This window comes from Engystomops pustulosus, chromosome 10, assembly GCF_040894005.1.
Source record: "Engystomops pustulosus chromosome 10, aEngPut4.maternal, whole genome shotgun sequence".
NCBI classification, from domain to species: Eukaryota; Metazoa; Chordata; class Amphibia; order Anura; family Leptodactylidae; genus Engystomops; species Engystomops pustulosus.
In genome coordinates, this window is record NC_092420.1 from 6,105,691 (window position 1) to 6,118,666 (window position 12,976).

At 45.3% G+C, this 12,976-nt stretch overlaps 1 protein-coding gene across 4 annotated transcripts in view; it reads right to left on the minus strand.

The window, feature by feature from the left end:
• Nucleotides 1-12,976, minus strand: part of RAD18 (RAD18 E3 ubiquitin protein ligase) — a 284,707-nt gene that overhangs the window by 248,050 nt on the left and 23,681 nt on the right. The gene's annotated exons all lie outside the window — the stretch shown is intronic.

Sequence of the window (12,976 nt, forward strand, 5' to 3'; positions counted from 1 at the left end):
TGGCGTGCAGCGGCACCGCTATCAGGGACCGTGGTGCAGCAATGGATGTAATGGGCATGCAGCGGCACCGCCATCAGGGACTGTGGTGCAGCAATGGATGTAATGGCGTGCAGCGGCACCGCTATCAGGCACATAACATCTACATGACTGACAATGGTCTAGATGTCTTCATGGAGTCCGCCTCTCCTGTGGTACTAAACAATGGTCTGCCAAAAGTGCGTCTTCTCATAAACAGAGCAGAAGCACTTGTAACCCTCAACCCCAAGACTCTATTACTCTGCAATGATGCAAAATCAGAGCAGGGATGAATGGGCGATGCTCAGCTCTGCGGCCTCCGGTCTGAAGATGAACACTTGACCCTGGAGGATGGAAGCCGTCGGCTCAGAGAAGAGATAAACCTATTCTGTGTTTTTTTAAAAGGCCACAAAACTGGTCTCATCAGAATCAAGAGGACGATAGGCAAAACTTGTAAAGGAACTATGAATTAACCCATTCATCGTCCTATGTGCTGGTCAGCAATCTATATACATGGTATGGATGCAACTAATCCCATAGAGACTCCTGCACCTGTTGTATCTGCAATGATGATCCAGATGAAGGTTCTATGCAAAAGAGATCGTCTGACCCCAAAGAATTGGGAAAATCATGTCAGGAGGACATTATAGAAATATCCTGCAGGTGCCCCCAAATAATTGAGGCAAAGAATAACATATAGAGGCGGTGTCACACGTCCCGACAATAGCAATTGTATCTTACTAGTAGCAGCAAGAATAATGGATTAATATTCCAGGATTTCCTACCCCGTGTACAATGCAGCGCCCCCCCCCCCCCACCCCCTGTAACTGATCCTACCCAGTGTACAATGCAGGGCTCCCCTCTGACTGATCCTACCCCGTGTACAATGCAGCGCCCCCCGTGACTGATCCTACCTCGTGTACAATGCAGGGTTCCCTTGTGACTGATCCTACCTCGTGTACAATGCAGCGCCCCCCGTGACTGATCCTACCTCGTGTACAATGCAGGGCCCCCCTGTGACTGATCCTACCCCGTGTACAATGCAGGGCCCCCCTGTGACTGATGCATTGAGGAAAGAGGCTTAGAGTTTGAGCCGCTAAAGGACGTCACTTAATTTGTAAAATTAGAGAAAAGTGAAATTCAGCCGCTCTCCATTCACCAAGAGCCTTTCCATATTTCCTGATAATGGACGGAGGCTTTAACATTTAATATGAAGCGCTTCTCTGAGGGCCCGAGGAGAACACTCTGCGGGTCATAATACAATCGATTGAAGTCATTTGGGGAGGTAATAAAACCTAAATATTCTATGAAGCACATAGGATGAATGCAGATTGAACCTGCACAGAGTCCAGGGTCCGAATATATCGTCATAAAAGACACCAATCCACAAAGCTTTCCAGACCAAAGCGAATACAAAGCAGAGTCCAGGTGTATTCATCTGCCGCAGATCTGGAGGACTGGATCCCACTGGTGTATAGGTTGTGCAGCGGTGGAGGATGCGTTTGGAATTGTGGGTAAAGAATATGCAAATACGTCTGAGAAGGGGAAAAGGAAAGTTACACCTCTGGTGCTGCCTTCAATAGGTCTGCTCCCTTTAAATCAATGCCTGACATTCAGGAAGACGTGTGATCTATCTTCCTAAAGAAATGGGCATCCAAAGGTAGACAATGTGGTTTTGTTCTTAATCATTGATCCTCATCATTAGAGTGTGGGACTCATTAGGCGAGGGGTCATGAACTATGCACTGAGGAGATCGATGTGCACAACTGGGTAGACTAAGGCGTCATACACACGACTGCCGCACAGTATACAGCAGCTCCGACCCCTATGCGGATTTATTGCAAGGCCAAGCACTCTGAATGGACATGGGAAGAACATATCCCATTGTTTGTAGCCCAAAGTTGTTCTTGAAAGTCAGGCATTAATCTAGAAGCATAGGTTTCCTTTTCCTGTGCTGGAAAGCTTATTATCATATTCCTTACCCAGTATCCTCAGTGGATCATGTGGTGGTGACACCGGTCCTGTGACCTACCCTGATCGCTCCATTCTCTTTCAGCGCTGACACTTTTCCCCAATGTGGTTATTTCCCTATCATGGAGTAATGAAAGGAAGATTTCCAAACAGATTCTATCAGGATTTATAGGAGGTCAAAAGAAAAACCCCAAGATCCCGGTGTCAGGCTTAGAAACCTACAGAGGTAACAGGCACAGGATGGAGGAGTCCCGGTCTCTTTGGGGACTCTTCTAATGGGAATGGAAAGTGTTCAGACACAATGTAACCGCACGGCCTGGGAGGAGATTCCATCCGCACATCTCTGCCAATAGTCACATTCTCGTCGTGGACTCGCTTCCCTGTGGAGCCGACTGATGAACTGCATTGTGAGGTGCTGCAAGGCTAATCCATGTATTTACTACCTCTAATGCCCCCTCGCCTTCAGAGACAGTGAGACTCTGCTGAAACTACTCTACACATCCCAGAATCCTCCAACCCCGGTGCAGAATGATGACAAGTCATGTCCCGATACATAAGAAACCACTCTCTTGCTTTTTCCCTTTACTAAAAGTATTGCAATTCTCCAATTTGGTTCAATAGAAACATTTTGCACCAAACCTCAGAGTCCATAGCGAGCAGCGGAACGCCTCTAACTAGAAAAATCCATCATGCTGGCTGACGCCTCGGTCTCTAGCGCCCGCCTCAACAATCTCCTACACTGATTTATGACCAAATCACAGCTCAGCTTTGATTTGGTCACAGCTTAATGCACCAGCCTAAAAGATTAAGAGAAAGGAGGGAGAAGGGCTGGAGAGCGAGCTGTCAGGCAGTCAGGGAGACGACTCATCCTGCAGATTGTTCTGTACTGGGAAACCTGCAGGACTCCACACGTAACATCATGTTTTATGGCACACAATATACTTGCATTTTGCTAAGTAGTTCCTTAGTGCTGTCCTACCTGGGACCAGTGAACGTAGCTCAGCAGGTTGTGTGTGGATTGTGTGTGGTCGGGAATAACTTGCTTCGGGATATGGATGAGCTACTTGCATATAACCTAAAGCAGATAGCACCCTGTGGATAGCCTCATGGGTACAGAGTGCTGCAGTCCTAAAAAGCTGAGCCGTTCTCTGATGCCCAAGATGAGCGGCTTTACTGTTCAGCCTGGAGCAGAACCCGATGATGTGCGACTCTGCTGAGCTCCACTCTATAAAGTAAGACAGGAATCTGACAACCCGCGGAGCTTGGAGAGTGTATGAAAGGCTTTGTCTGTTTGGAAAGTTAAAAAATAAGGTTATAAATAACTTGTTCTAACGTGTCGGGTCACAGCGGGGCTTTCTCTCTCTCTCTCTCTCTCGACGAAACTCTCTGTCACTTTTTTTTCCAATACCTAAAAATTCTAGAACATCAGAAGAATGGAAGAGGAAAAGCAACAAATAAAACAAGATAACAAGTTGAGTGTCTGCAAGCTGTCTGCTGTCTCCATAGCTGCGGAGGAGAGAGGGCAAGATATGGATGAACTATTACAAGGATCTGTGATGCCGAGCCGTCCCCGTGCCCCGTCCTGGGTGTCCCCATATATTTCTATGCCCTGCATTGCAATAGGGATGGAGCAGAGCTGCAGTACCGGACACAACCACTATACAATGAACTGTGCATCCAATAATGAGCAGAGACATCGCTTCAGCCTCCTCCTGTCTCTCCAAAAACATGAATGATGGAGCTGCCAAGTGTGGGGCTTGGTGCTCACCAATCTGATATTCATCCCACCTAAAGGATAGGCAACTATAAGAATAAATCCTGGATCACCCCTTTAATTCCCCTGACGTGCGGCTTCCTCCAGTAACTCTTACACATAAGAAATGTATGAACTCCCTGATTCTTCCGGCCATAAATCCTCGTCACTCACCTGTCGGCTGTAGTGATATACTTTATGGCTGTAAAATTCCATTAGTCCAGCACTAAAAAGAGGATCACATATAAAATCCTCCAATGCTATGAGATATTGCCTGAGAGGAGGCGGAGGTCAAGCCACCGTATAGCGAGGGATGAGCGCATCAAGCACAAAACACCATCCACAGTCTGCAAACAGGACGGCGCCGCTATCCATTGCCAAGAGGAAGACAGGCTGTCAAAATCTGCCCAAAATCCATTTCTATGTGGATTTATTCCTGCACCATTCAATCTCATCCTCTGAGCTGCTACTGGAATATGCTGCAGTAAATGCGGACAGAAAATCTGCATCCTATAAACCGTGTATAAAACATATCACAAGACTGATGCAACTGATAATGCAAAGAATAAGGCGAAGGGAACCTGTCAGCAGGCGTGACCATACAGACTGAAGCCGGTGTAATGTATTGTCCCTGTATTGTCTTTGCAAACAAAGAGTTCTTACAAGGGTTCTTAATAGTCGGGCATTAATCTATAAGAAAAGGTTTTCTTTACCAATGCTGGAAGGCTGCTTAGCATATTCCTTACCCAGAATCCTCAGTAGATTTTGCATTACCATTGACTCTGCACATCTACAGAGCTGATTCCCGTCCTGACCCCCGGGGTTAGTGGTGGTGACACCGCTCCTGTGACCTCCCATGATCGCTCTATTCTCTTTCAGCGCTGACACTTTTCCCCAATGTGGTTATTTCCCTATCATGGAGTAATGAAAGGAAGATTTCCAAACAGATTTTATAAGGATTTATAAAGGTCAAAAGAAAACCCCAAGATCCCGGTGTCAGGCTTAGAAACCTACAGAGGTAACCGGTGCAGGATGGAGGAGTCCCGGTCTCTTTGGGGACTCTTCTAATGGGAATGGAAAGTGTTCAGACACAATGTAACCGCACGGCCGCTAGGAGATTCCATCCGCAGATCTCTGCCAATAGTCACATTCTCGTCGTCATGGACTCGCTTCCCTGTGGAGCCGACTGATGAACTGCACGGTGAGGTGCTTAAAGGAAAAGTGTCAGCAGGAGTGACCATACAGACTGCAGCCAGTGTTATGTATTGTCCCTGGAGAGATGTGTAATCAGACCTTTGTGTATGTTGTTAGTAGTAGCAGGACTGTGATATATGGATTTATATTCTAGGATTGTAGCTTATCCAATTGCAATAGGAGGGTCTGTCCTCCCACTGCTGTTCTGTAAGATCTCAGCATTAACCTGCTCCGCAGCCCCTCCCCCTCTGCTCTAAGCGACTGCAGTTTTGGCTAACAAAAATCCTGTTACAGCAGTCGCTCAGTGGATGGAGTGAAGAGAAAGTTCTGTGGAATCACAGATTGGGATGAAGGGACTGATAGAGAACAGGGGAGATCTTGTACCACAGTATTCTGTACAGGAGGAATCTGTATCCACAGTCCTGAACACACTCAGCCCTGCTATATACACAGAGAGAGCTCTATCACATTACAGAGAAACTGCTGGATATAGGTAAAGATAATAGGCAAAGTTATTCTACATCACAAGAGCTATTGATCTGTGGGGGGAAAATTCTTTACAGTTGTTCTTTAAGTCTAGCTAAAACGGGAAGGATTGAAGAGCTCTTTGTGGCTGTGGGACCTCATTTTCACTAAATACAAGTTACAGAAGCCCATCACACCTGCAGTGCACATCTGCCTTTCTGCTTTCTCTTAGCATTTGCATTACAATATAATTGTGTGTTATAACTTACCTTGTAATATTTACAAATTTGCCACTGGCAAACTAAATTTCCCATATCCAGACACACTGTTGTATGTTTAAAACATTTTAAACATACAACAGTGTGTCTGGATATGGGCAATTTAGTTTGCCAGTGGCAAATTTGTAAATATTACCGAGTCTTGCAACCCTGCCGACACATAAGGTCCTTTTTTCTTTGTATAATATATAACTTACCTTGCACCCTGACAGAATTCTCTGTGTAGTCCCAGAGGTTGGGCTTTGGTTTGGTTTGCCTTGCCTGTGCTGCAGACCGTCATCAGCTCTCAGTCCCCACCTTTGTGCTCCTATACAGCTCCTCCCTCCCCCACTGATTTCATCTCACTAGGCTAAGAGCTCTGTGAAAAAGCAGGAGGAAGGAGTTGTACAGGAGCACAAAGGTGGGGGCTGAGAGCTGAGGAGTCTGCAGTACAGACAAGTTACATGTTTTTTTTAAATGAATCACAACCATAGCCCAACCCCTGGGACTACTCAAAGGATTTTGTCATAAGGCAAGCTAAGTTATAACACACAATTATATTGTAATGCAAATACTGAGATAAAGCAGAAAGACAGATGTGCAATGGGCTCCTGCAATCTGTCTTTAGTGAAAATGAGGTCCCTGGTGACATTTTTCAGGGCACATTTAGGCCAGTATCACGTTAGGCGACTTTGCTGCAGCAGAATATCCTACAGCTAAGTCGCTTTGTTCACATCTTCCCTGATTCAAAGACATATGTGTTCCCTGCCTAATGTTCCCACAACACAATTTTCTGGTAATACACAGCAGGTCTATCATAATTATGAGGTAATTACAGCAAAAAACCCAAGACAGGACCACAATAAAACATCAGATAGGAAGCCCGGCCATTAAACTTCAAATAAGCCGTAATAATTTCTACTAATTAGTGTCACGCGCGGTAATGTATCCCGCCGGGCGCCTGCGGGTGCGGCACGTACAGGGTCCGAGGAGAAAGCAGATCAGCGCTAGAAAGACGATGTCAGGCCGCATCGATTCTGATTTTTATTATATTATATTCTCGAGTGAACTGAATACAGGGCCTGTGATCAGTGCAGGGGACTGCTCCTCCACAGCGGCCGAGAGGACGGGGAGAATGTAAATGGAGCAGAGACGCCGCACAATGACAATGAGATCCGGGATGAAGGTCATATACGCCGCTCACTATGGAGAACCATCACGCTGGAAAGTTGCCGCATAGTTTTACAGCCAGATACAATGTATACAACACACAAAGCAACAATCCTGTATTGTGTTACACCGCTCTATAGACTATTCATCACCAACGCTGCCGACTTACCTTCACTACTTGCTTTCTTTGTGCCGATTTAATTTGTTTGTTCTTATAAAACAGTAAAATAACCCTGTAAAAGCAGCGTCAGCCCGGCTGTGACACACGGTGCAATGTACAGGGATCAGATATAACAGAGTAAAATGTAGTATTCAGAATATTAAAAAAAAAAAAACTGTGAATAATTCTACATCTTTACATAAATGTGAGTCTTAAAGGGGTTTTCCCACCAAACAAGTTAGGCCCTATCCTGACTTGCTAATCGGTGGGGGTCTCAGTGATGAGATTACTTACACGGAGGGTCTCAGGTACCTTCTTCGGACCCCTCGTTGCCCCCCGAGATGAATGGAGCAGACGGCCGCACATGTCCTTCTCTGCTTGGCAATCTCCGTCAGCTCCATAGAGATGAATGCAGCAGAACAGACCCGTGCGGCCGTCTGCTCCATTCATTTCTGGGATCGACGAGGGGTCCGACAGAGGAACCTGGGACCCCACTGTACCACCCATTCTAGTGATTTGTGGGGGGGTCTCATCACTGAGCCCCCCACCGATAAGCGAGTTAGGCCTTGTCCACAGGATAGGTTACTCTGCTCATAGTATTTGTTAGTCAGTGCAGCGTTATATCTCTTAAGAGGGAAAACCCGGAAATAAAACCGTCCTCACAAAGGGATTTTCTACTGATCTTATTATCCCATTCATCTGATCTGATGAATGGAAACAGGTAGGGAGGGGGCCCAAAAAGTCCAATATGGTTTGTTACTTGTCATACACATGATCCATGACCTGCTAGCATTGTGTGGCCCCCTGCTTAATAATCCGCACATTAGTTCCTTACACATTGTTTGCATACATGTGCCATTTCCACTTTTTTGTTCTCTGTGTCTCGCCATCCATTACTGCACTGTATCCTGTGGACACCCTTACAACGGGGCCACCATTTGTTCACACAGTTTGTTATTTTTATTATTTATTTTGGCATTAATAAAGATTATTATTTTTTATGGCAAGTGTTTTGTGATTTTAATAGTGCCCTCTTTCCCTTCATTCAGAGGGGTAATTTTGGTTCTCTTATCCCATTTATCGCTGGGGTAAACTTTTTGTCACATCATTGGACGATCCGTAGCCATTGCACTTCTAAACCTAGGGACCCGAATAATTAGTGTTTACTGTCTCGCACCATTCTGACTCGCCTCAAATCTGATTCAAATTGTCCGGGCGCTTCCTGTGTTTGTATAAAATCTTTTCACGTGGAAGGATTGGATTGATCTGGAGCTTCCACTATAAGGTAGGAGTGTTGGGTTTGATGCACTTCCGGGCTAGAAACAATGTTTCTTGTAAGAATATATTTTGATAATGAGGCCAATCCTCTTCAGAAATCAGGCCCAAAAGGCATATAACACCCCCAGGAAGAAGCGAGGGCGAAACGTACGTCGGGGTGCTGTGGTGGTGGTCAATTCTCTCTCCTGCAGTGTTGTATGATGTCATGCCCGGGTGGGTAATATGAATAATATGAATTTGTATAATTTCGGTTATGTTGGACATGATATTGGAGATGTATATACATTGGTTTTCTTGGGACCACCACCACATTTCTTCGTGCTTTTGTGGAATTTTTATTGTAGTTTTTAGTAATTTGTCGCTATTTCTGTATTTTGTGTAAATAAAGGTTGATAATATCATCTTATTTCAAGATGTGTCATAGTTTCTGGTCTATGAAATTTTGGTGACTTTTTTTTCCTATATACCTACATTGGTAATGCTCCAAAAGGCATATCCCTGGGGAGAGCAGTAATAAATGAGGTAACAGAGGAGACTAGCATTCTACCTCACGTCTCCAGAACTCCAGTATAGGAGGGCGGCTCCAGCTCATGCGCCAGAAGTGAGGACCTAGCTCAGCGTATCGCGGACTAGCGGTACATGACCCATCCTGCACAGCCGGGAAGGGGTCAGGCTTCATGGATAAAATACAGATGCATCATCCTATTGTTAACAGATGGAGACAGTCAGGTGTGTACGGTGCTGATATCAGCCCCCTGGGTCCCTGTGTCTTGCATATTCCTATTAGAGGATGCAGGGAGATCGGCTGGTGTGGGGGGGAGAGGGGGATTGGGCTTCAAGGAAGCTCTGAACGCCTCCTCCTATGGGATTGATATTGTGCATCAGACGTCAGGAGATCTGGGTAGTGATGTCTCTGGATGCAGGACCATCACTTACAGTGAAGGAGCTTTCTGAGCAAGAGAGCTTGACTTCAGTGTTAAAATCTCCGCCTCCTTGACTTTATACAACCAATTTACATCTCTCTTCAAAGCTGATTTTCTGGATGATGCCATCACCCTGGGTCATAAAAGAAACACAATCTGGAAGGTGTTCAGCTGCTTGACAACATACTGGAAGTGGCTCATTAGGTCAATTTCTTCAGACAGCTTCCCTTTAAATAAAGTCATTTTTCACATGTCACATAGTCCTGTATATTAGAAAAATGATCTTGGGAAGAAAGAAAAACCCTGCACCCTGTTCCATTGGTTCCCAGTAAAACCTCAGTCTGAATTCCTAGTACTGGTCTATTACACAACATGGCAGCTGAAGGACAGGGATGAATGACCCTCAGAAATAGGCCAAAGCATTTCATATGTCCAGCAGCCGGCTCCCCGCACCAGCCACGCGCCGGCTCCCCGCACCAGCCACGCGCCGGCTCCCCGCACCAGGTGAAGGTACAGCTCGATTCCCCCCCAGCAGGGAGCAGTTTCCATTTCTTATTTCTGTATAATCCACATTTTATCTCTTTAGACTCTCCCCATTAAGATAAAATCTGCACCAGAACATTGCGGCCTCGACATGATGAAGTGTAGGACAGGGATGAGTACATGACGTCATCGCTCTGGGAAATTTCACAATCTGATATATTGTCTTCTTTCATAAAGATCAGTCCATAAACAATTTATTGGAAATTTGAGTGAAAACTAACAAATATCTCAGCACCGGGAATCTAAAATTATTTGTATTTTCCGGTAATTGCGATTTGTAAGAAATTAAAAACTGTGGTATTCATGGTACAGATTGTGTGTAGCACTGGGAAGGAAAACAGAAAGTGCCCTATACCCACAGGGACTCAATACCAGTAATGTGAGAAGACTCACAGCAGCACATAGTATTTCAGCAGAGGCATTTGCTGGTTTTGTAGGAGGTTGCAATCTGAGAATTAGAGAAATCAATAAAGCAAATACATCCAGAAAAAAGAAGAAGATGAATGCTCTACCCCAGTATGGCCAGGGTGTCCAGCAGCACAGAGCACGGAGTATGTTGATCTTCTGGGAACTTACAGATTAAATAAGGCTGCATTCACACGAACATATGGGGGACGTATATACAATCCCCATACACAGCAACGGGCGCAAGGCGCCCTACGGGAGTGGTACAGTGCAGCACACGCGCGGCATCGTTCCGTAGCTAGGAGAAAGATAGGCCATGTGCTATCTTTTGCCAGAATACGGCGCCGTGCACCATATATTGCTATGGAGAGGGGCGGGGAGGCGCGGCGCTGTTCCCTTTCTCCTCTCCCTGGCGCCCCCCGGTACAGCGGCCATACATTATGTGAATCAGGGTTCCCAGGGAGTGGAAAATATGATAATAAAGGAGTGCGCTGCTCCTGTGAGAAGTCACACACACACACAGAGTACATAGCACCGGGTTGCACAGCAGCACAGAGAACTTCAGGAGAAGAAAATTGCAGATCTAGTTGGAGCTCAAAGACTGAGGATTACTTGGTATTTGGATCAACGGCAACTACAATCAATCATCGCTGAAAACCCATGGACACTGAACTGCTTTAAAAAAGGGATTGGCCAGAAATTATTGGGTCATGAAGTTACAGCTTCTGGCCACTATTGCGATGCAGAACCAACAGTTTCCAGCTTTGAATATCTGCTCAGTCCTGGGGCCGGGTGTCGCCCCCCCCCCTTCTCCCCTAAATGCAACTAATATGTCCCTATTGCAAATACATATTAGAAGATAACTACATTTTTACATATTATAATAAAATGTATGGTTTGCATGTTTTTTTTGCATCCGTGGTCGCAGATGGACACGTTACGTGTCCGCTTTGTGTGGCCCGGGCCTGGGGGAGTGAAATGTCTGTATTAGGTGTATATTGTATGGCACAGGTGAGCGCAGTAAAGTGGTGCCATAGGAGACGCGGGTCCCCTGCGGTGTCTGGAGCGCGGAGACTGGCAGGAGCTTAGCGTCTCGTTCTACCTCATCAATCCGAGCCCAGGATTCTGCGGGAAGATTTTATTTGTTTGCGGAGAGGAAAACAAATTCGATTATGAGACAATCTGCATAATTCGCTATGTAAATGTACAGATGCTTAACCTCAAAACAAAATGCAATCAGAATAAATAGTTTAGCTGCGCCCAAAGCCCGGCATCCTTCATACAATCTGATTTATACCGCTGCGAGACGCATCCACAACAACAACAACCAAATCCAATGGAAATTAAAAGACGCATTAGAAAGTTTGGATGATGAGAAGCAGAACGATCCCGCATTAGGTTTGATTGCTCGCTGCAATTTTGGTCTCATTATTCGGGATTGCAAAATCACAAACCTATTTAAGGATTGAGGGAGGAGGTCTTTCGTGCAGACGTGGTTGTTCCATAAAATACAATTAGGATAGACGGCGCGCTGTAAAATCTCTCCGCGCAACTTTTATGGGATGTGACGGGCAGATGTGGGGGGCGCAGCTGCTGAGAATAATGGGAGCAATAGATAACAGAAATAAACAGGATTCAAAGGGGATGACCAAAGGGGAGACAGTGTAACAGCCTGTGAAGCTACAGCTTAGAGGGGCTCTGGTAACACCTACCAGAGTCCTTCTGACTCATTAGCATAAATGTAAAAGTTGATTTTAGCAGGAAGGAGATCATGGATAACAAATTTAAGATGATACCACAGTCCCGGTGCCTGGATCTATGAGTAATGTCCCCGATTTATCAGGATGGATTGCAATCCACAGCATAAAAAAATGTCATTAGGTGGGTTTACAAAAATTTCCATGCAAAAGCTAACCTTATTGAGCGGTATAGTTCAGAATTATACAGGGGGCAGGGAACACTTAGGGGGGCAGTAACAGGGATACATTAGGACACTTATCTGTACAGTCCTATAAAATTATGTTATACAATTATGGCCTAGGTCAGAGGTCACATCACATTTAATAGCCATAGATAAATCCAAATTGTGCAGGAAATCAGACTCCAGTATTATCCCTTTATGAGACAGTACTGGTGATGGAGCTGGTTCTTTACGAAGCAGATGAGAATATGGGAAACATTTTGCTGAGTGATACAAAGTGACATCACTATCAGAATACCAATAAATGGGACGGGAGGACGAGTAGTGTGCGCTATAACGTGGTTTCAACTTGCACTGCTGAAGATTTTACCAACTGTACACATGAGTAGTCCAGGGTTTATCACTGGGATCACCCTTTAATTCAGCTTTCTCTCTGTTCGGATCCTTTATTCCATCTGTTATCAATCCCAGGATGCCTCAGCACAGCATTATATCGCCATCTAGAGCCAGGATGATATATCTGCCTGCCGGGAGCACAATGTAATTACTCTTTACACTAAATTGTCCTAAAATGAGCAGGTTGGAGTCAGGGAAGCTGCACTTAACGTATTTTTCGGACTATTAGGTGCACAAAAGATCCTTTGGATTTTCTCCGAAATCAAAGGTGCGCCTTATATATGAACCGTACTTCCAGACAACAGCTGCCTTGAACTGTGCACAGGTCTGCCACCTGCTGGTCATTCATCCCTATAACCCAGTGCGCCTTATATATGAACCTAGACGTTTTAGCAGGCATTTATTGATGGTGCGCCTTATAGTCCAGTGCGCCTTATATATGAACCTAGACGTTTTAGCAGGCATTTATTGATGGTGCGCCTTATAGTTCAAAAAAATATGGTATCTACTACATAGCTGTGTGAC